Genomic DNA, 23,199 nt, shown 5'->3' with positions numbered 1-23,199 from the left:
ATGCCTAAAATCTATCGATTGGTTGATCATCACCTATTAAAAAGAAAAAGAGTATCATAAGTGAAGAAAAAAATAATATACATAAAGAATGTTAAACATTTGTAAAAAAATTACCTTCTCTTCTCAACATTCACTTCTTGATTAGGATCATGACCATCAACCCCATCTTTCTCAATAAATTGTAATATTGCTTTTTAAAATAAATACAGAACTGTTACATAGAAATATATGGATTAGGATCAAATACAAAGGATCCTAATTGTAAGAAGTGTAAGAAGGATTTATAGAGTGACAAGTGTCCAATAACCTAAAAAAAACCTAACCCCCCCCCACACACACATCACCCACCCTAAAAATTTTTTTTTTTTTTTTTTTTTTTTGCCGAGGGGGTGAAGGGTGGGGGGTTTAGGTTTTTTTAGGTTTTTGGGGGGTGGGGTGGGGGGGGGGAGGGTTAGGTTTTTTTTAGGTTTTTGGGGGGTGGGGTGGGGGTGGGGGGTTTAGGTTTTTTGGTGAAGTGTAGTTTTTTTTTTTTTTTTTTTTTTTTTTTTTTTTTTTTTTTGCTGGGGGGGGGGGGGTTTAGGTTTTTGGGTGGTGGTGGGGTGGGGTGGGGGTGGGTGTTTAGGTTTTTGGTGGTGATGTAGTGGGTTTAGTTTTAGGTTATTGGACACTTGTCACTCTATAAATCCTTCTTACACTTCTTACAATTAGAAGCCTTTGTAGAATAACTTGACCCAGAAATATATATATAGCTCCTATAAAACTATGGAATACAAAAGGATGAGCTGTACTAAATGAAGGAATACATATATCACCCAAAGTAATCGATTAAGTAAACAGAAATGGAGAAAAAAATGCATCTCTGATTGGCTGTAGCAAACTCATGCACACCAAAATCACAAAATGATGTAGCAAACTCATACATCTCGTAAAATCTAATCACAATCGAGTAATGAAACAAACATTACCATAAAGGAGAAAGACGGACCAACGCCAGAAGAGAAAAAAAGATGAACCTGCAGTTGCAATCAGGAGAATCAAAGAAGACGAATAAGATAAAATCGGGATCACATAATCATTTAGGAAGAAGCACTATCGCGGACGGTTTCACAATCAATATACAAGCCTGATCAATTTCGACATTCAGTATAAGCCAAAACAATCCTATAAATCTGTTAGGAATCATATGTTTACTTTGCTATTTCTAGTATTAGGGAGGGGGTACTTGTAACTTTCTCTCTTATAAATAAGTATGGAATAGTTAGTAGTGAGGGAAGAGAGTTTGTAATTCGATTAGGGCTCCATTGTGGAGAGGCTCCCTTGTGGAGAAGGGCTTAGCCCGGGATCACTTCGGTGATTGTTTATCTTCGATTTGTATTTCAATTCAATCTATCACAATTTTCATATATCGATTCCTATCATTGGTCCGATCTGCCTTTCTGCTCTACTTCAAATCACCTCCTGCTTCACTCAGATCTCTCTTCCATTTTAAGGATCTGGTTTCCTGAATTTTCGGATCTATCTTCAATCAGATCCCTGAATTTTCGGATATTTCTCAATTTGAATCCGATGTCCCTGAATTTTCGGATCTATCTTCAATCAGATCCAATTTCCGCTTCAACATCGTCTCAGATCAATTCCCAAATCCGCCAGTTCTACCTCCAATTCGTTTCAGATCTGCTTCAATTTCACCCTCTGTTCCGATTTCCGCTTCCAATCGTTCGATTTCTGAATCTATTCACAGACTCCTTATCGTATTTCATTTCCGATTTATTGTCCATTGCTCGTCTCAATTCGCTGTTAATTTCCGATTCCAATTTCACGTCAATTTCCGTTTCAATTATGGTGATTCATAACGCTCGTTTGGATGCTCATGAGCAATTGATTCAGAAACTTCAAGACGATTTGACCGCTCACTCTTCGCGTTTGGATTCCATCACGGCGGCTCTAGAGGCGGATCGTTTGGAAAATTCCGAGTTCCGTAAAGCTATCCTCGCGTGGATGAAGCAACATGAGCATAGGATTGATGACAGTTCCTCAGGATTTGAGTTCGCCGGTAACGTTTTCTCTGCTTTGGGGTCCAAATCTGACTTTGACGCACCTGAACCTTCGATTTCTGCTTCAGTTTATGTGGCACATGAGGTTTTGACACTACCTTCCAGATCTCCATCACATCTTCTAGATCCATCTTCAGATCCGACACGTGATTGTATGGTGGTTCGTTCTTCAGGTTCTATTTCTCTACTTCCATCTCTAATAGAGCAAGTGGAGGCGATCGTCTCCAGATCTGAAGTACAGTTGTTTGATCAGGGACGTTTGGTGACGACGTGGGTTAAATGGGCTATATCTGATGATGTACACTGGAAGTTGGGCTCAGAACTTGTGGTGGGCCATGATGTGGAGCTGAAAACAGTTGTGGATTTGAATTATCCAGATCCGGGCCAAGGTGTGGAGCAAATAATGGTTGTGGGCCTGATTTTCTCCGATTTGGACTTGTGTGAGAGGGGAAAAGCTCCGTTTGACAGGGGAAAGAGTTCATTGACTCACCATCCTCTCATTGGAACGCGATTGACTTTTTTGGCTACATGGCATTTATGGGTCGTGCATGGGAAGCCTCGGCCACCGGACGTCGCAGTCAATCCCAGTCTTGAGGACAAGACTGTTTTGAAGGGGGGAGTATTGTTAGGAATCATATGTTTACTTTGCTATTTCTAGTATTAGGAAGGGGGTACTTGTAACTTTCTCTCTTATAAATAAGTATGGAATAGTTAGTAGTGAGGGAAGAGAGTTTGTAATTCGATTAGGGCTCCATTGTGGAGAGGCTCCCTTGTGGAGAAGGGCTTAGCCCGGGATCACTTCGGTGATTGTTTATCTTCGATTTGTATTTCAATTCAATCTATCACAATTTTCATATATCGATTCCTATCAAAATCAAACTAAAATAAGAACTCAACTTACCCAATAACGATATTGGTTGCATGTCTGCTGCTGAGTAGGAGGCTCTTTATAGATTAGAGTCACATCTTCGTCCTCTCCTAATATTGATTGATTAACTTCTAGTTGTTTCGGTCTACAACAAGAACTGAAAAGCATAATGTGGAACAACGAATGAGAACCATATTTTGAAAAACAACCAGTTCCTGATAGAAACAATAAGATAGACAAAATAATGGGTGAAATTTGGTCTAATGTATCCATAGAGTGTGTAATCAATGATGTCAGACACTTATCGATAACAATATGATAATGTCATTAAATGGATTTTGAATGGAAAACAATTGTACCTGGCACAAAGAATTTTTACATTTTAGTTGTCATACCAGCAGCAATGATCGCCTTATAAGCTAAGCACAAACCAATTGTCTTCTGTGCTGATGCATCCAATGTCAAAAAAAATGCCCTTGCGTGGCTGTAATTTGAAAACTAACATCAGAACTCAATTTTGATTCAAATACATATTCAAGTTTAAACACATCCCACAAATTGCAGATACACATACTCAATATATCAATCAATGAAAATATTTAACCTTCGATGTGTACATTATTCAAAACCCTAGAACTCGATCACAAATCCTCTTGATCAGTCGTACTAACATTTAAGAATACAGATTAGATGTGAGGAAGGTTACCTGAATTCGATGAAGTCTCGGGTTATTAGCATCCATCCATGCCGCACCCGGTATCCGTTCGTGCAACCCGAACCCATGAACTCGATCACTAATCGTCTTGATCAGTCGTACTAACAATTAAAAAAAAAAACAGATTAGATGTGAGGAAGGTTACCTGAATTCGATTGACTGAGTTTTCATGTGAACCACCAGTATCCCCTAAGCCCTAATCACACACGCTTCAATTTTGCTCCGACAATGATCTTCGTGCTCGTGCCAAATCCCAATGATCGGAAAAATCATCGGTCGCCAGAGGTCTACGATCTCTCCCTTCTCTTTGTTCTTACTATTTCATGGCCTCCAAACGTAGATGGTTCAATTGCAGGAGGTAAAGAAACGATTGAATTGCCTGAGGATGAGGAGTTAATTGTAAGGTTATTGCATGGATGAAATCCCTAAAACACCCTTAAGGTGTCTTAAAATTTTGGAAAAGGTGCAATTAAAAAGGCTTTATTTTCTTGTACGTATTGTTGTAAAGTTTGTACGCCATGTCAAATTACAATTTTGTACGTCACTTCTCCTTTTTATAATAGTATAGATTAAACTCCACTTCATTCTAAATACTAGGTAATCTATACTATATAATAAAAGAAACCTGATTTGGGACACATGTCATTCAATGAGGGCATCAATAATTTATAGATAAATTTTAAATTAAAAAGATTTAAATATTATATTAGAATTTTATTTTGATTGAATATAAAGTCTAAAATGTGTTTTAAATCTAATCTATAATTTATGGATTTAATTTTGATTTAAAATTATTAAACAAAATCCCATAAAATTAGTAACCATTACCATATTATAAATTAGGAATATGTTGATGCTTCATGGAATATACTTCATGCATAGGGAGTTTTTCAAAAAAAAAAAAATCTAATTTTTCACTTCTAACTCAATGGTTTGCAATTTTTTGCATTTTAAGCTTTTTGTTTTTTTACTTTTAACATAAAACTTTTCATCTTTTCCAATTTAACCCCAACATTTTTTTTATTTTCAATTTTGATCCATGTATTTTTCATCTTTTACAATTTTTTTGTTTTACATTTCGTTCTAATTTTGCGAGTAAACACGTCGTAACGTACGTGTGGGTTTAAAAGTTTTTTTTTTGACAATTTTTCCCATTTGACAAGACCGTCACAACGCGTTTATTTTCCATGTTTGACAGGTTCGTCACAACGCGCGTGGTCTTATATCGACTTAGTTACTCTTTTCTATTTTTACATTTCAGTCTAATTTCTTTGCATTAACATGTCGCAACTGGCATACGTGGTTCAACAATTTTACGTATGTTTTTCGTTCGGTGTTATTTTTTCTTTTTATTTATTTTATTTTTATGAACTTTTCCGATGTTGTTGGTCGCTTGTAGTTTTGTAACATTAGTGCTACTTGGCACGGTCTATGCCCCCGCCGCAACGCGGGGGCCCTTAATACTAGTTTAATCAATTTCGTAAGTTTTACTCCCCCTTCTAGAATCAAATTAGGTTTTTGTGATAATTAAAGTTTTGTCAAGAATATAAAAAATCATTATTTAATATTCAATATATTACATCAAAAATTTAGAATTAAACTCCACTTCATTCTAAATACTAGGTATGTTTTTTTACTCTTCTTATGCTATGCATATTATCTATGTCACATACAAAACATCATGTTTTTTTAGATAAGTTTACCATGTCAAATAAGTAATATGCATATTATCTATGTCACATAGAGAACATCATGTATTTTTAGATCAGTTAGATATATGTGTTTTAAAACAAGGTAAACTCTTAACATACATATTTTTCCTATTGTAACTAAGATGTAGAGGTCTGTGAAAGGTATCTTCACATTCGGAATGTCATAACTTTTTTTTTTTAATTTAGATTTACTTAGTTGTCGTATGGTGTCTCATGTCTTTATTTTTATTTTTCACTTATATATATGTTTTATTGGTTCAATTGTACATGTAAAGTATTACACTATACATAGTATTTTCTCAACTATAGTTAATTGGTTTTATTGATTCAATTTTTGTCTATTCATTTACATTACTTTTATCTGTCTAGAAGTCCCTTTTCAGACCTTTCAAATGGTGTGGGACATATTACATTATCAATAGTTTTTATTGGTTTCCTTACTAATTGTGATAAAAGTAATTATTTCGTACAATTCATATTGGTTTATAGCTTTGAATACGAGCATACCTTATATTAATGTTAATGATAGCGGAAGTGAGGAAACTATATTTGGATGGTAGAAAATAAAATATTATGCCAACATTAACCCGTCAGAATAATCTATTATCAGGTAAAATCAGACACGTTACCTTTGAACAAGAAAATGTCACAATAAATATTAGTAGTGGTACAAAATTTTAAGTTTCTATGACAAATCCTAAAACAAATAACCGATCATATTATTATGAATGGCTATACAAACTTCAATATTTATTTCGTATTTGGTCTGCTTATTACTCTATATTATATATACTTAGATCATATTATAAACATATTTTTTTTAGTTCACATTATAATTAGGGAAATTGGCCTGTAATAATCCCTCCTAGACCTTATTGGCCATTAATAATCCCACCTCAGAATATTCCCCCCACCAGTCCCACCTTTCACCTATTTTTCCTACAATGGTCCTCCGTTAAAAAAACTTAACGGAGTTAAGCTTTTTTCCAAATTACAAACAGATTTTTTAAGGCTTTTGATTAGAACGACGATACGAGTCCATTGATGTAAAACTTGTCTCGAAACGGTGCTCCAAACGATGAAAACAACGCTTCAATTCGGGTGTTTAAATTTCCAGTTAAACAAAATCAAGTCACTTGGAGCACCATTTCGAAATAAGTTTTACATCAATGGACTCGTATCATCGTTCTGATCAAAAGCCCTAAAAAATCTGTTTGTAATTTGGAAAAAAGCTTAACTCCGTTAAGTTTTTTTAACGGGGGACCATTGTAGGAAAAATATGTGAAAGGTGGGACTGGCGGGGGGAATATTCTGAGGTGGGATTATTAATGGCCAATAAGGTTTAGGTGGGATTATTACATGCCAATTCCCCTTATAATTATGATTCACCCCGTGTATTACACGGGGCAATAACCTAGTTATTCAATATTTGAAACCTAACCATTAATAAATATAATCCACTAATCAATAATATAATAATTAATATCTGTTAATAAACATAGAGAAATGAACAGTGATCACTTGCGTGACAGTCGATCTTGGAGTTCTATTTTTGTGATCTAGAGTCTATACTTGGTTTGATTCTTTATTAAACACGTGCCCCCCCCCCCCCTACAAGTTATCCCTTTTTATTTGCCCCAAATTTATCCCTTTTGATGGGGTTTTTTGAGGGTTTCTTTGCAGACCTCTCTCTTCATCGGCCCTCCTATGGTCGGCCGGAACCTGGTCATGCCAATGAGCACAAATATGTCACCGCCTCCCTCCTTTCGTTCCGTATGTCGGCCATTGGCGATGGTTTATGCCATCTTTCGTGTCTTGGCCTCTGTTTTGGGCGACGACGACAGTGGGTGATAGGTTGTGGATTGTGGCGATAGTGAATGATCTGTGTAACGTTAGGGTTACGTTGCTTGCCTATGGTGAGTTCTGATTTTTTTTTTGCCGTGATGAGTTCTGTTTTTTTTTGGGCTGTAATGAGTACAAAACACTTTACGGCAATTGATGAGGATGGCGTAGCAAGGATGGTGGAGGGTAGGTTTTGACCTACAACTCGTCTTGCAGCCATGGTTTTTGTAAACTCTGAGCCATAGAAAGGTCTGCTTCGTTTTGGTGTGGGTTTTTGCTTCATTTTGCTGTTAATTTTTTTAGATGGTTTCATGCTCCCAACAATTGTGTACTGTTTGTAAACGTTTAACACTGTGGATTTTCTTGAATTTATGGACCAGCTTTGTTTGTTATATGGTTGTGATGAAAAAATCTGAGCCAATGTATGCTAACTTCACCTGCGTGATGGAGTCTTAGACAAAAAAGAACAAGGTTTGCTCATCGGCGGTTAATCATCACCGGAGAAGTTGTGGGCGCCACTTCTTCCTCGGGTTTGAAACCCGTTTTGAATAGAGGACATGCTAATTACACACGCCAAAAATAATTTTCACACCCCTAAGCGCCGCGCTATGGCCAAAGCGGGGCGCTTAGGTCGACAAAAGGTGATACGAGGTTTGAATGACTGACTGACATGCAGAGACATAAAGGTGTACGAGGTTTCAGTTACCCCGTGAACCCTAAGCGCCGCGCTATGGCCAAAGCGCGGCGCTTCGACCCCAAATGCTGCCTTTAAATCCCTGTACAGACTCGACATTCATCATTCGATTTGTTTTTTGTCGATCTTCTTTTCTCTATTAGTTACATGTTTTGAAAAAAACGATGTCGTGGTTAAGCAACTATCTTTTCGGTCAATTTCTGACGAGTCAGTTGTTCCTGATTCTTACGAGGGGACCGCTATTTCTGACTCGTTTGAGAAACCGGTGTCGTCCAACTTGAGGGAGACAGAGGTTGTATCTGGCATTCGTTATCGTGATAACACGATGAAGCTGGATTTGAATACCCCTGTGGAGGACCCTTACGCACAACAAGGTTATTCGAATTTCGGTTACGGTGGCGACTATAGCTTTGTACAGCAGGAGTGTTATCCAAATGACAGTTACGGTTGTCAACAGAGCTTACAAGGTTATTCGAATTTCGGTTACGGTGGCCAGCAAAGCTTTGTACAGCAGGAGTGTTATCCAAACCAGAGTTACGGTTGTGAACAGAGCTTTGAACATCAAGTCTATTCGAACCTCGGTGACGATGGTGAGCCGGAGGATGTGTCTGTTGACGAGGAAGGTTGTTACCCGGTTACATTTTCGTTTGATACAACTCAGACCTTTTCGTCACGTAAAGAATTGGTGCGTTGGGTACAAGACACGGCAAAAGACAATGGTTACCTCATTGTGACTAAGAGGTCGAATAAAAAAGGAGAGAATTACAAGATTTGGTTTCAATGTACTTTTGGTGGGGAGCACAAGAGTATGGCTACACGGAGGAAAACGGGTAGCAAGAAAATAGGCTGCCCGTTCGAGATGATCGGGTTTTCGGAATCATCCGGAAGTGTTTGGAGGATCGAGGTGACGAAGGCGAAGCATAACCACACTCCTATTGAAAACTTCGAGGGTCACGCGTATGCGAGAAGGCTTTCTTCGGAGGACAAAAAACTGGTTAAGGAGTCGGCAGAGCAAGATATTCCCAACCAAAGTATCTGGCGAACGCTGACAAAAAACAATTCGGTCCCTCGTTATACACTGAAGCGGGGCATCTTCTCCCCCACTTCACCCAAACACAAAAACACACAATAAAGGTGCGATCTCACACACTAGAGCCGGATTTGGAGATTTTCGAGCTTTCAACCGCTAAAAGGTGCGATCTCACACCCTTAATCGTTTCTTTAGACTATACATGTTGATTGTTGTGTTGCTTGTTCGGTAAGATCGATCGTTGCTGGTTCTGTTCTTCAGAATGAAGAACCAAAGCGCCGCGCCGAGGCCAAAGCGGGGCACTTTGGTTCATGTTTATTTTTTTTAATTTGTTATTTGTTTAATTATTATTATTTGTTTAATATTATTTGTTTATTAATATTTGTTTAATGTTTAATATTATTAATATTAATTGTTTATTAATATTTGTTTAATGTTTAATATTATTAATTATTTATTAATATTTGTTTAATATTATTATTTGTTTAATATTATTTGTTTAATATTATTATTTGTTTAATATTATTTGTTTAATATTATTATTTGTTTATTTAATATTATTATTTGTTTATTTAATATTATTTGTTTATTTGTATTTGTTTATTAATATTATTATTTGTTTATTTAATATTATTATTTGTTTATTTAATATTATTTGTTTATTTAATAATATTATTTGTTTAATATTATTTGTTTATTAATATTTGTTTAATGTTTAATATTATTAATTGTTTATTAATATTTGTTTAATATTATTATTTGTTTAATATTATTTGTTTAATATTATTATTTGTTTATTTAATATTATTTGTTTATTTAATAATATTATTTGTTTAATATTATTTGTTTATTTAAAAACAAATTCCCATTCACAACGGCAACTCTCACATAAAACAAGTTACACATCCTTCTCCGGCGACCCTAACTTTTCCGATGAACGGTGAACTAGAAGTTCCGCTACCGTTTATGGTGGACCGGATGATCAACAAGTTACACATCCTTCTCCGGCAACTCCAAAAATCTCTATCAAACTAATTCAAACAAAAATCCCTACTAAACTAACCCACATCAACCCAAATCCAATCTGTCTAAAAAAAACATCCAAAGCGCCGCGCTATGGCCAAAGCGGGGCGCTTTGGTCTTCTGTCAGTCCTTGTCTGTTGACCAAGACCAAAGCGCCCCGCTTTGGTCATAGCGTGGCGCTTTGGATGTGCAAAAAGACAAAAGGCGTGTGCGAATAGACCAGGCCTTTGAATAGTTGAAAATTGGTTTTGCTTTTAAAAAAAAATAAAAGGATATTTATTTCTAAAAACCGAACTTAAAACAACGCCAGATCATATAGACAAAATGTTGTATAATATATGGTCCAAGGTGTTTAAATTTGATGTTGAAGAAAGATCGTTAACCTGATGAGGAAAAGATGAACAGATGTGTAATAAACTTGCAAAACTCAATGCTGAAGAGGTTATCACCAAAGAAATTTGAGAGAGTTACAGTAAATCAAAATAGGGGTTGATTTGTTTCTTTTGATAAAATTTTGGTAGTACCTGCAGCACACATGGTTTATGAAACCATCTTGAAAAGAGGTGTATTTTTCAAACCATTATTAAATTATAAGATATAAATTCATCGTATTTCAAGTAAAACTGCATACCTATAAATTATTATCTCTAAATCTAGAGAAAGGTTATTTTTATTTTTGGGTTCTATTCTATAATTTCTATTTCTTTTAAAGTTAAATTTAAGACTTTCATTAATTTAGTTTCGTAATTATTAATTTGGTTTATTTTCAGAAAAGGAAAAGGTTATTAATTTGATTTGTGACAAAATAATATCAAAATATGATGACCTTTGATAATTGGGTTTTTGTTTTTTGTCATCGCTATATCACATGTGTATGTGTTTAAGTAATACTTTAACTCTTACATCAAAATACTCCGCATCAAAGCAAGATATCCGGCACTGTTGGATGGAATTCGTGGCGGTATATGCCTTTGTATTAAAGGCTGATTAACCCGGCGTCATGAAATTCGTGGCGGTATATGCCCCCGCCGCGAAGCGCGGGCCGAAAAATTCCTAGTCAATATAACAAATAATCGAGTAATAAAGTAAAATATCTTGAAAAACTTAAAAAAAGAAAAAAAAGACCCTTAAAAAAGACCTATATCGAGGATTTGGGGTTGTTTAAATTGCATTTGAGATAGTGGGGGGCATAGACCTAGAGGGGTGGCCTATGGCAAATTGGCACGCAACTCCGACATCGACGATCCTAGTGAGTTGGGTGTTAAGTTTAAATAGTTATCTAACAGAAACAATTTTTTAAATGGCTATTGAGTTTATAAGAATTAAGTGGATAATGAATGTTGTCTAATTAAATAATTAGTTTATAACTCTTTTGTATGTGTAAGTTATTTATCATGAGCCTGATGAGTTGAGCATTCCTCCACCTCGCTTCATCCATTCTCATTCCAAAAAGTCCTTCTTCGATCTGAAGGTGTGTTAAGCATATTGTCATTGTGATTACAGGCGGGTTCTGTTTTCCAATTAGACTAAGAACCTTCCATCTAAGAAACCTGCTTAACCTCTCCCCCCTGTCATGTATTGGCTCTCTCTCTCTCTTTCCGCTGATAGAGCAGTTTGCTAGTTTACATTCCTCTATTTGAATCTCTAACACTAACAGACGACAATCACCAACTTCATCACTGCCTTCTTGTGACACATCAATTGGGTTCCCACCCCAGTTCTGAGTTAACTATTTTAGAGCTCTATCTCTTTCTTCTTTCTTTCTTAGCCTACTCAAAAACTATTTAGGAAGGGCTACCGTTATATATACAATTAAGAAAGGATGCCAAATCATCCACCGAATCCTATGTTTCATCCTAGTTTATATGATGTGTATACCTGTTTTTCAGTTGGCCTCATGTATATATATATATATCTAGGCCAATGTCATTGGTCAAGTGTTAAGTGGCATGATGCTGGAGTAGGAGGTCTCTTTACTGGTTCTTGCGGGTATTCCTAGGACTTTGTTACCAGCTCTACTAGATATAGCCCTTGTTGGAGGAGCGAAGGGTGATAGACTCTCAGGTGAGCCGGGAAGCCTTATTACTTTTCTTTCGATGCTAGCGGGAGGTCGAACCCATAATTAGAGAAGAAGAATAAGAATTAGCACTTCGTCACGAGCGTCATTAAGCTTCTTCTTTAAGGGCATTTCCTTTCCGGATGGATGCGGGGTTACGGGTGGCCGTGAGAAGGTCGTGGAGGACGCTCTAGCCTGGAATGCTTGCAAAGTAGCTAGGCCTGTCCTCGTTCTAGTAGTGGGAAAATCCCTTGCTTCAGAAGGAATCCGATTAAAGAATGAAAGTGTGATCATTTCGGATGTGGAGAATCCGGTGCTAGTCTTAGTTAGAATCCCCCTTCCGCCTGTCACTCTTCCTTAGCTCAGGATCGATGCTATCGGTAAGGGTAAGAGTGAGCCGTTTCGTTATTCTATGAGGCCGAAAAGCCCTTTAAGTTACTCATGCACGGAATCAAACAAGAGGAGGTTGCCTGATGGGACGTCGTGTCACACCCCAAAAACGTCGCAGCGGAATATAAAACGTAGTGGTGATGGAAGTTGGTGCCCATTAATATCTTGCTGAACGATGCATCGAAATGTTGGACATTTTAACTTAAATAAAACATAGATTTTAAAACATGAAGTCTTAACGTACGTCACAACACAACCACACCATAGACCATAGTTAAGTTGTCTTGATCCTTATGGATCTTATTACGTTGGTCCCAAATTGTTTTAAAAGTTTGTCCAACACATTATCAAACCAAACATGCATCAACAACCACAAGATACGCCATAATTCCCGAAGCCGAACTCCAGTACCTGAAGAACACGTTAAAATCAAGTGTCAACACAAAGGATGGTGAGTTCACATATTCAAATTTAAATAATTTGATGCAAGGAAAAACTTTCTAATTATGTGTTTATTATTAAAACATCCATATAATCTTTAAGAAAGTTATTTTATTTCCTTATAAAAATTCAAGGGTTAGCCGTCGCAAGCATTTCCGTAGAACCTTCCGACCATAAGCATCTGCCCAAGTTTACATATTAAATTGATAGAATCAAATGTCCGGACTCGTAAGTTAGCAAGACATTACGAACTATATATTAACAATGAAGGTATAATCAATGCTAGACTATAAACAGAATATCAATTCGTCGTTTGACTTGACACGGGGCGACCAATCACGACGGGGTTGTCAACCCGATAGATCTACCAACAATTCTTCGCGTGCAATACTTAAATGATTAAACGACATTACTTGCGCATGGCCCATATTGAGGCCATCTATAATGCCTGCCTCATGAACAATATATATATATATATATATATATATATATGTATATATATATCCTACTAATAATGATAAATTTAATATATGATGCTGTACGAATTCCCTAAGTCCCCACCGAAATGTAAGCCTATGACCGATATTTACTCTCTTGAGATCAAGAAAATTCGTCTCAACTATAGATTTAAGCAATTTTAAACTACACGATAGTTTTCTCTGAAACACCGTAATAATCCCCGTTTCTCCCCGAAACATATTTATTCACAAAAACCGTTTCTCCCCGAAACATATATATTTAACAAATCCGTATATTTTCTATGAAAATATACATTTTATATATTAAAGGTATGTTTTATTCAAAAAAAATTAATAAACCTTTTTTAAGGCGTGTTCTTCTCCCAAAACATATACAAACACTAAAAAGAGGGGGTTTAGTGACACTCACCTTTGGGTGCGTACTATAAATAACGCAATCCCACAAATTGATTTCTACACGTCCTAATATACGTAGGAACGATTTATCAATCAATATATATCACAAAATTCCTAAGTTTCTCCGTATATTAGAATTTTTATATAACTTTGAGATTTTCTCAAAAAGTCATTATTTTTTATTATATTGGCACATTAATATATATATGAGTTCATATATATATATATATATATATATATATATATATATATATATATTGTTTTAAGATTTTGCGACTTGAACGATTTTATTGGTGACCCTTATCATGTAAATCCTTAACACTCCCGTTTATACATAATATATCTACGATTTGCGCGTCGTAATATATACATAAACGTACACATAAACTTAATATTATAACACGCAAAATCTCATTAACTTATTTATTTTATCATTTTTAAAGCATGTATACATGAAATAACTTATCAAGTTAACATATGTATCAATTTTCATGCTCGACAAACCACATTTAACGCGATTTTTACCGATTCTACCGCTTTAAGCGCACAAGTGTACATGCATAGTCTAAATTCCCGATATCATGTCAACACTTAACATATTATCATATACACATATCTAAATCACATAACACATTTTTAACACATAAGGTTCACCCATAAATAACCCATGCTAGTGCACATTGTAAAACACGTATTTTAGTGATTCGGTAACGTTTTTGGGCGTCGGAAGTCACGTATGACTAACCAAATATCAAGTATACTTAATATAAGTTAAAATACTTATATTTATACTAAAAATATCAGTTTACTTACTGATCTAAAACAGTTTTATAAAAATCCTTCGAAAAGCTGATTTTAACCGTTTTACCGCGTCGTTTTGCGTTAAACGTTACCATAACCATCCCAACTCGTAACGACTTGATATTTTAACATATTACTTTTTATTTACTGATTAAAATGATGGTTATAATCAGATTAGTGCAGTTTTCATGTAAGTCACATAAATCATGCGATTTCACGTATTTTACAACACTTTAAGCACCAAGTACCACATGCAAAACTAGTAAACTTTATGACAAAGTTTTATACTATTTTAACACTTCAAATATTAATATTTTTAGTGTTTAGAATCTGATTAAAATTTATTTTTATCAAATCATATTCAAATCATCATTTCATGATCATATATCAACATGCATGCTTCAGTACAAGCATCCAATGCACCCAAATCATATCATAATCATTTTACATGAACTAAATGCATCCAAGAACATATTTATTTCATGTTCATATAAACCAAAACATGTCCATCACATTATCACCTAATCATGTTTACATAAATGCAAATATTCTTCCATTTATAAACTTGTGACAAAAATCCACATGCACGTATACATATACGTATATACACGACATATATACACACATACATAAACTTCCAAAGTTTCACTTTTTCACATGTTCATCTCAAATCATAAAACCTTTTTAGAACATTCCTTTGATCACACATGCATTTCATTTTACAAGAATCATGTTACACAAGAATCTATCAAAAGTCAAAACTCAATCTCATATACATATACATACATACATACATACATACATACATACATACATACATACATACATACATACATACATACATACATACATACATACATACATACAGCCATACTCACATACACACACACACACACATATATATATATATATATCCATCCATTTCATTTTTATTCAAAAACCCATTTGTTTTTAGTTTCAAGTTAGTGTTTAAATCCAAGAACAAGAGAAACTTCCATCATCATCAAAATCATCAAGAATCAAGAACATGGTTTTTAAAGTGAGTTTTATACCTTCAAGATTTTTGATGGGTTTTTAGCAAAGGTTGATGATATGGAGCTTGATTGTTGCTTAAAACACCTTGAAATCACCTTTAGACCTTCAAATGGACTTGAAAACACTTTGAAATGAGCTTGGATCTTCAAGAAATGGTTTGAATTTTGAAAATGGATGGTGATAAAGGGGTGTTCGGCCGAGCTTGTTAAAGAGAGAGGGAGTGGTTGAGTTGGTTTGTGATATTTCTTGGATTTGACAAGATTTTAGAAGATCACTAAAAAGGCATAATCATTGATTGTTTTCTCCAAGGCCTCCAAGTGGAAGAGAGAGAAGAGGGAACCCCCTAGCCGCCACCTCTCACAACACACACACACACATCACACGCATACATACACCATATATATACATATATAGATCAAAACTAGTATTTTACTGGATATCAAGTATTTTATCTAGCGTTTTAACCCCGTTTTAGTGCGTTTTAAATTATTCTTATCACTCTATAAAAATAAACTCGTCAAAATGTTACTAAAGTAATTACTAGTTGCCTTGACTGGCTGCGTTGACAGTATTTTGTCAGATACGCGCAGTATCGCGCGATACGCGCCTAAACTCGAAAAATAGAGTTTTTTAGCATCTTAATTTATTTTCCCTTCCGGACATGATTAAAATTACTATTCTAATCATAACGAATTATTTTTAGGATTTTAAAATTGATCGGGCGGTCACCGACGTTCGTTTCGCATTTTTTTGTTACGCGATAAGCGTTTATCTTATTGTTGCCAACATAATTTTTACCAAAGTTTGGATTTACCAACACATCAAATATCACACATAAAAATTAATATCAGTGAAATACAGCCTTTTATTCATTCATGACACGTGTTACATTTGTACGGTACAACCTAAATAGCCGGGTGTCACACGTCGGCCTTTGTCGACCAGTGCAGAATTTCTTGTGATTGGCTAAACAGCGGCATAGGTAACGCCTTTTTTCTTTCTTTGATTACAACGTTCAATAAAAGCGGCGCTTCTTGTTCTGGTTGCTTAGTTTTTTGCGGATAGTAATAAGATCCTGTATATATTTGTAAATTTTTAAATCTTAAACAACTTTTTTTGGGGTCAATGTAAATATTTCTTAAGGTCGGTGTTAAAATTTTATGGCGGCCAGTATGAAAATTTCTTGGTGTTCGGGATTAGACCATATCAATAAAAAAGAAATTCATGGGGGTCGACCGACCCTCATCTTTATCAAGTAGATAAAGTATACTTGTAATAAATGAATAACCTACAAAAGCAGATATGAAAGACAATTTTAAAATAATCTCTTATCATCCTTAGTTTCGTTATATCATAGTTTTTGAATGGTTGTCATGTAAACTCTCCTCTATAACTTAGATACTTTAAAAAATGGCCACAAAACACAGAATACGTGTACATTCAAACCATAATTAAAAATTATAATCAAAATAATTATAATTTTCTTACAGACCCGTCAGAGGGGAGATCCACCATACGCCCGGCTGACGTGCTAGTTTTTGGTTGGGAGGGCGGAAAACATGCTTGTGTCGATCTCACAGGTGTATCCCCCCTAGCCGGGTTCCGGGAAAATGGGTTTGTGGCGGGGCAAGCGGTTCTAAAAGCAGAGTCGAAGAAGGTGGAAAAGCACGCGAAAGCTTGTGAGGATAATCAGCATGCCTTTGTCCCCCTAGCGTTTGACACGTTTGGCTCTTTGGTGCCAGAGGCAGTTCGTTTCTTGTCCAGGGTTCAGCGTGTGGTCCACAACAACTTTTCGACCCCTCAGGGGCGAGGCTTTGTTTTTAGTAGATTAGGGTTTTCTATTCAGAAAGGGATGGCGGCGCAGTTAGTTGCTCGTCTACCTGCTATCCTTATGTAATTTGCCCTGATGATTGGAATGAAAATTTAACTTATTTAAAAAAAAAATAATAATTATCTCTTATCATCCTTAGTTCCATTATATCATAGTTCTTGAATAGTTGTCATGTAAACTCTCCTCTATAGCTTTAGATACTTTAAAAATTGGCCACAAAAGGCAGAATATGTGTACAAGTCAAACCATAGTTAAAAACTAAAATCAAAATATAAACCCCCTTCTCAAATTCATTATAAGTTATCAAATAGTAAAATGAGATAGAATAAAAAAACCGCCAATCACTTGTGTCCATAGAAACTTTTGAAAGCACCTCCCCCGAACAATCATCTAATCTAAAATTTTCAAAGTCCAAACGTGTCCCGTTTAAAGCCTTCCATTTAGACCGGGTATTGATGAGTATACCAGTCCAATTTCCATTGAAAAAATCAAGTTGACTTTTATTTTCTCGGTGTTATTTGTTGAACATTCTTTGTTTGAGAAAAAAAATGAAGTTTACATTTCTATATAAAAATGATCAATGATGGGTTTGTAAACGAACCAGGTGGAGCTTAAACTATGCTTCAATACGTGAGTTAGGCATGTTTTAGTTAGAAAATTAACAAGCGATAATTAGGAAAGAAAATTTGGACCTATAGTTAAAGAAAAAGTGGGAACACTTAAGAAAAAAAGTAGGGCTAGTCACAAATCAAATTAAATGATATTAGTTGCTTGTCATTGAAATTTTATTTGAAAAACGTAACTACCTAATTAATAATATGAGCATTTTATTGCTTTTGATGTTATTAATCTCCAATAATTCTATCCTATCATTATCTTTCAAGTGCTATCAACGAATTTAGAACTTTTTTTTATTGGTGGCCGTAAAAAACATGTTGGTCTCAAATTAATCTCATTATTCAAAATGGGTTAAAATATCAAGTAACAAACTAATTATATTAATTAAATATCAAATCATTGAACAAATTAGAGTAAATTGTCATTTTAGTCTCTAACGTTTGATTCAAAATACTATTTTAGTCCAAATAGTTTTTTTTTTCTCTGGGTCTCTGAGGTTTTCATTTTTTTTTGTCATTTTCATCTAGCCCACTAAGTCTGTTAAAAAGTATGTTAGATATGAGAGAGTGTGATGTGTGTGTTTTTTATTGCAAAAGATTGAACAGATATGATAATTTAAGTAAAACTGTTAATATTAAAACATCATCATCAACACAGTTGGATTTGGGAATAACTGCAAAATGATTTCATATAGAATTCATCAAATGTAATTGACGTGACCGTGTCGTCCCGATCAGTCAAAAACCCAATTAAACCTAGGTAGCTAGGGTAAGTCGGGTATCGTATCCATGAAGAGCATGTGGTCAGTATCGCACGACCTGTTCGATTAGTTAGACTATTTACAAACAATGTACAACGTGCTTATGAAGTTTGCTAATTTTATTTGTTCAATTGATTTGAAAATAAATCGGAGAGAACCAACAATGGGTATTATCTAAAACACTTGTGATTAACTAAAATTGCAACTAAAATACTAACTAGAAAGTTAAAAAGAAATGAGAATACGGATCACATCCGGTTGGATAATTGCAAGACCTAGGGTTCTTACATGTTTTAACTTGATTCAATTGCATATAGTGATTAACGGATTACTATCACGAAGCTTAGGTGCCAATTGCTATCAACGTCATAGACAACGGACCGTAATGCACTTCGTTGCCTCGGACATGTAAATCCTAACTTACGATAAGGCATAAGTGCACAAATTCATTTCGCAAAGTCATACTTTATCATCGTTCAACAATTCACAAATTCAATTCAAATGCACGACAATTATCATAAGTTTCAAATACTAAACAATTTTTGTCACAAAACCAAATTAAAATACAAATGTATAAACCCTAGAAATCTTACAACATCTACACCGGGGTGAAACCGAAGAGACTAGCCGTTCATAGTCGAAGATGCACGATCACCACACGAACCCCGAACCATAATCTTCAAGTCTTGAGGAGAGGTGGAAGTTAGGGTTTGAAGGTGAAGGTGGAAGAGGATGATGGTGATGATGGAATGATGGGGATTTGGTTAGGGTTAAAGGTTAGAGATGAAGAATGTGGTGTTAGGGATAGGTTGAATGATTGGGAATGAGTTAGATGTCTAGGAGATGTTCCAAGATGGTGTTCTTAACCTCCCAAACTCGTAACCCCCGATTCATGGTCAAAACATGTCATTAAACCCGTCAAAACACCCAAGAATTAAACTTTCGCGACAGAAGAAACTGGAGGCCGTCGCCGACGGCCTGGCCCCCCCGTTCGCGACGCCTTGTGCAAACTCTGGTTTTGGCCGACGGGTTATTTTCATGTTTACGCGATTTCTGGGCGACAGGTTATGCACGAGGCGTCGCCGACGGCCCCCTAGGGCGTCGCCGACGGTGTCTACAAACTCGTTTTTCATGTATCTTGGTCCCGGTTCACCCGTTTCGCATCCCGGTGGTCCGGTTTTCATCCCGGTGGTCAGTAAAGCTCCCAATTAGCTCCTTAAACCTCTTAAGACCTGCAAAACACAAATCCCATTAGAAGTAGGCTATTCGATATTAAAAATCATGTAAAAATATCATCTTAAACAATTATGAACACCGGTTTTCGACCACGTATCACATCCCCACACTTGTCGTTTGCTTGCCCTCAAGCAAATCTGTTTTTCACTTTCATGTGGATCGAAAAAGAAACACACATCCCATTCCCGAGACTAAAGTTAAGGTGTAATGTCATACCCGGTTCAAACTTTTACAATTTACAAAATATCTAACGGTAAAGTGAATAACCACATATAAAATGGTTATCCAAGACTAACCCGCCCTTGAAACCAATAAATCATGCACATCCCTCACAATGTTCTCTCCACTCGGTTTAAAATTGGCTAATAGTTGATGCATTAGCACTTTTGATATAATCACTCAAACCGATTAGAACACGTACCCGCATAGGCTTGCAACTCAATCATTCTCCACCACCGATCACGAATACTAAGCACAAGTCAAAAGATCTTTGTAAGGGTTGTAACGGGGCTAGGCTAAGGGTAGGAAAATAGGATATTTGAAAGTGGCTAAGGTGATGAAAATTCGATTTTTATTACAAACTTCTATACTAAACAAAACTAACTATAAACATCAACTATGAGGCAACAACTTTCGCCTTTTATTCAATAAACTACTAACACATCTTTTTGTGCTTTTCTCAATGCTTCTTCATTCTTTTTTCGCAACATTTTCTGATTTTTTTTATAAAGCCAAATCACAACTATACAAACATATACTCCTATAATCGAATTTTCATCACACGGGTTTAAAAAGAAAGGCTTATGGTTATGGGCTAAGTGGGTTGTCAAACGAAATGTTTAGGCTCAAAGTTGGCTACTAAGGGATATATATTGGGTAAGGATAGATAAATGGTGTAAAGGGAAAATGTTTACTTAATGCCTTAATCATTCTTGTGCTTGTATTCGGTCTATGGTCTCAAACGTATCAAAAGATGCAAGTTCTACAATACATGACTAATGGTCCACTCAAACAACGAAATATGTGTATATATAATGTATACAAGTGGCTCAAAATCTCACGTATAAGGGTATGGAATATGATGTACAAAAATTGCAAGTTTCTTAGGCGGATTATTCCCAAATAACTACCCGCTAAATACCCGTCATGCTATTAATTCGAAGTTGACCATGACGAAAGACCAAATGAGTTGTATCATCCCTCGTTAACTTAGTTACTTGTGCTTTTAAGATCGCTTCAAACAAAGACATTTTGCAAAAAATTTGAAAATTTTCCCCCATCCCCACACTTGAGGTCAACACTGTCCTCAATGTATAGTGTTAAATGAACGGGTCAAAATCGAAAAAATTTTACTCCCCCATCCCCACACTTGAGGAAAACATTGTCCTCAATGTGTAAGAACTAGAGTTTTTAAAACGCACAAGGGATGTGTCACGGTTAATTTCACCCAAAATTTCACCCCGGAAATAAAATACAAATTACATTCCACTTATTTGTTAACTAGAGATCAAAGATAAAAAGAAATGTGTGCACCTGGTTTTTCGCTCGTTCCTCGTATGCTCTTCATTCTTCAATAAAAATGGCCGTCTCACGAACATGATGTACCTACAAATCTTAACCCTTGTGTAGAAGCATGCTTCTCACAACCATTAAAATTTGTTAGTTACCTAGTCCTATCACTTTTATGAAAATATTACCAAGCCATACGTTATTTCACTTTGATTTATGTGGAAAAATGATGTACAATAACAACAAACCTAACTCACTTTCGTAGGAATCACGGTTGCATTTAGCTTATGCAACAAGCCCTTTTAAACCTCCCGATAGCTCGGGAGCACGAGAGGTCTCGTGAGGGTAATATAGGGAACACACCCACAACGTTCATTTAACTAAGAAAAAAAACGAATAATAGTACAAACTCTACAACAATCATACCTGATTTGCCTCTCATGGTGGTCGAAGTGCACATTTGCCTACCGAGTTTCCAACATACGCTCGGTAGTTGGCATACCGAATCCACTCTCTTTTTATTTTACGCGACATGCGTATTAAGCAGCTTTGGGGTCGTTTCTTAACAAATTGGCCAAGGTCTTTCAATGCCACCCTTCGAATCCTTATGCCTGAACCTTCATGTCACACCCCAACTAATGGCGGAAACATCGGGATGAGACGAAGTGTGAAGATTGCTCGAGACATCATAACGCTATTTGTGACAATAATTTAATAATCCAAATTTCATTTCCAACTTCAAGTAGTCATCAATACAAGATCCCAAATAACAACAAGTTTAATCAAAATAACAAACCAACATAACCAAAATTCGATACAACATATTAAACCTAACGTCTAATGCGTGTATCTAGGCATCGTGCTACCTCGTTCATTTCATCATCATCAACCTGTAACATGTTTAAAATACAACTCAATGCAAAAGCAAAGGCGAGTATACAAGTTTGGTACATACCTAGCATAAGATAAAAGTGTGAACAATTCCTCATAGCAAGCATGCGATTCAAGATAAACATTAAATATGGCATGTGTCTAACATATCAAACCAAGAAAACGCAACTTGCTCATGACATAACCAAAGTTTCAGTAGAGGCGGGTCGTTAATCCTATAGCGCTACATATGTCACGGTTTGGCTCGTACGAAGTTAATGATAAGTTCAACACATAAGAATCACCCAAATTTAAAGTATCAAGCCATCACATATACAAGCATGTTATAGGAATGTTCATGTGTTTAGACAAAAGTTCATGTGTAAGTTTCAATAGGTAAACATGTTACACCCCAAAAGTGGTAAAAGTAAAAAGGGGAAAAATGCGAGTATACTCACGGTTTACAAGTCTGAAGTTCCGAGAGCAAGTTGGTGGATGGATTAGTTTGGAGCACCTTGTCCTTCTACACGGGAAAGCAAAGGTGTGTGAGTTTGGGGGAAATCGGAAGATTATAGATTCGGAGTTTAATATGTATAAAAATAACATAAGTGAAAATAATCATCTTGTACACATAACTCTTGTTCTTGACACTATTAAACTCAAAAGAGTTGGTATGATTTCATGGATTCAAGGATCCATTAGAGTCGTAACAAGGGCATGGTCATAGATGATGTAACATATTCTTAACAAGTAACTATTAAGTTATCATCAAGTTTAGTTACTTAGGTATATATCTATATATAGGTTAACTTAGATAGTATAGATTACAAGTCTTAAGA

The sequence above is a fragment of the Helianthus annuus genome, chromosome 9 (assembly GCF_002127325.2).
Source record: "Helianthus annuus cultivar XRQ/B chromosome 9, HanXRQr2.0-SUNRISE, whole genome shotgun sequence".
Lineage (NCBI taxonomy): Eukaryota > Viridiplantae > Streptophyta > Magnoliopsida > Asterales > Asteraceae > Helianthus > Helianthus annuus.
Note: the sequence above shows the minus strand (reverse complement) of the source record.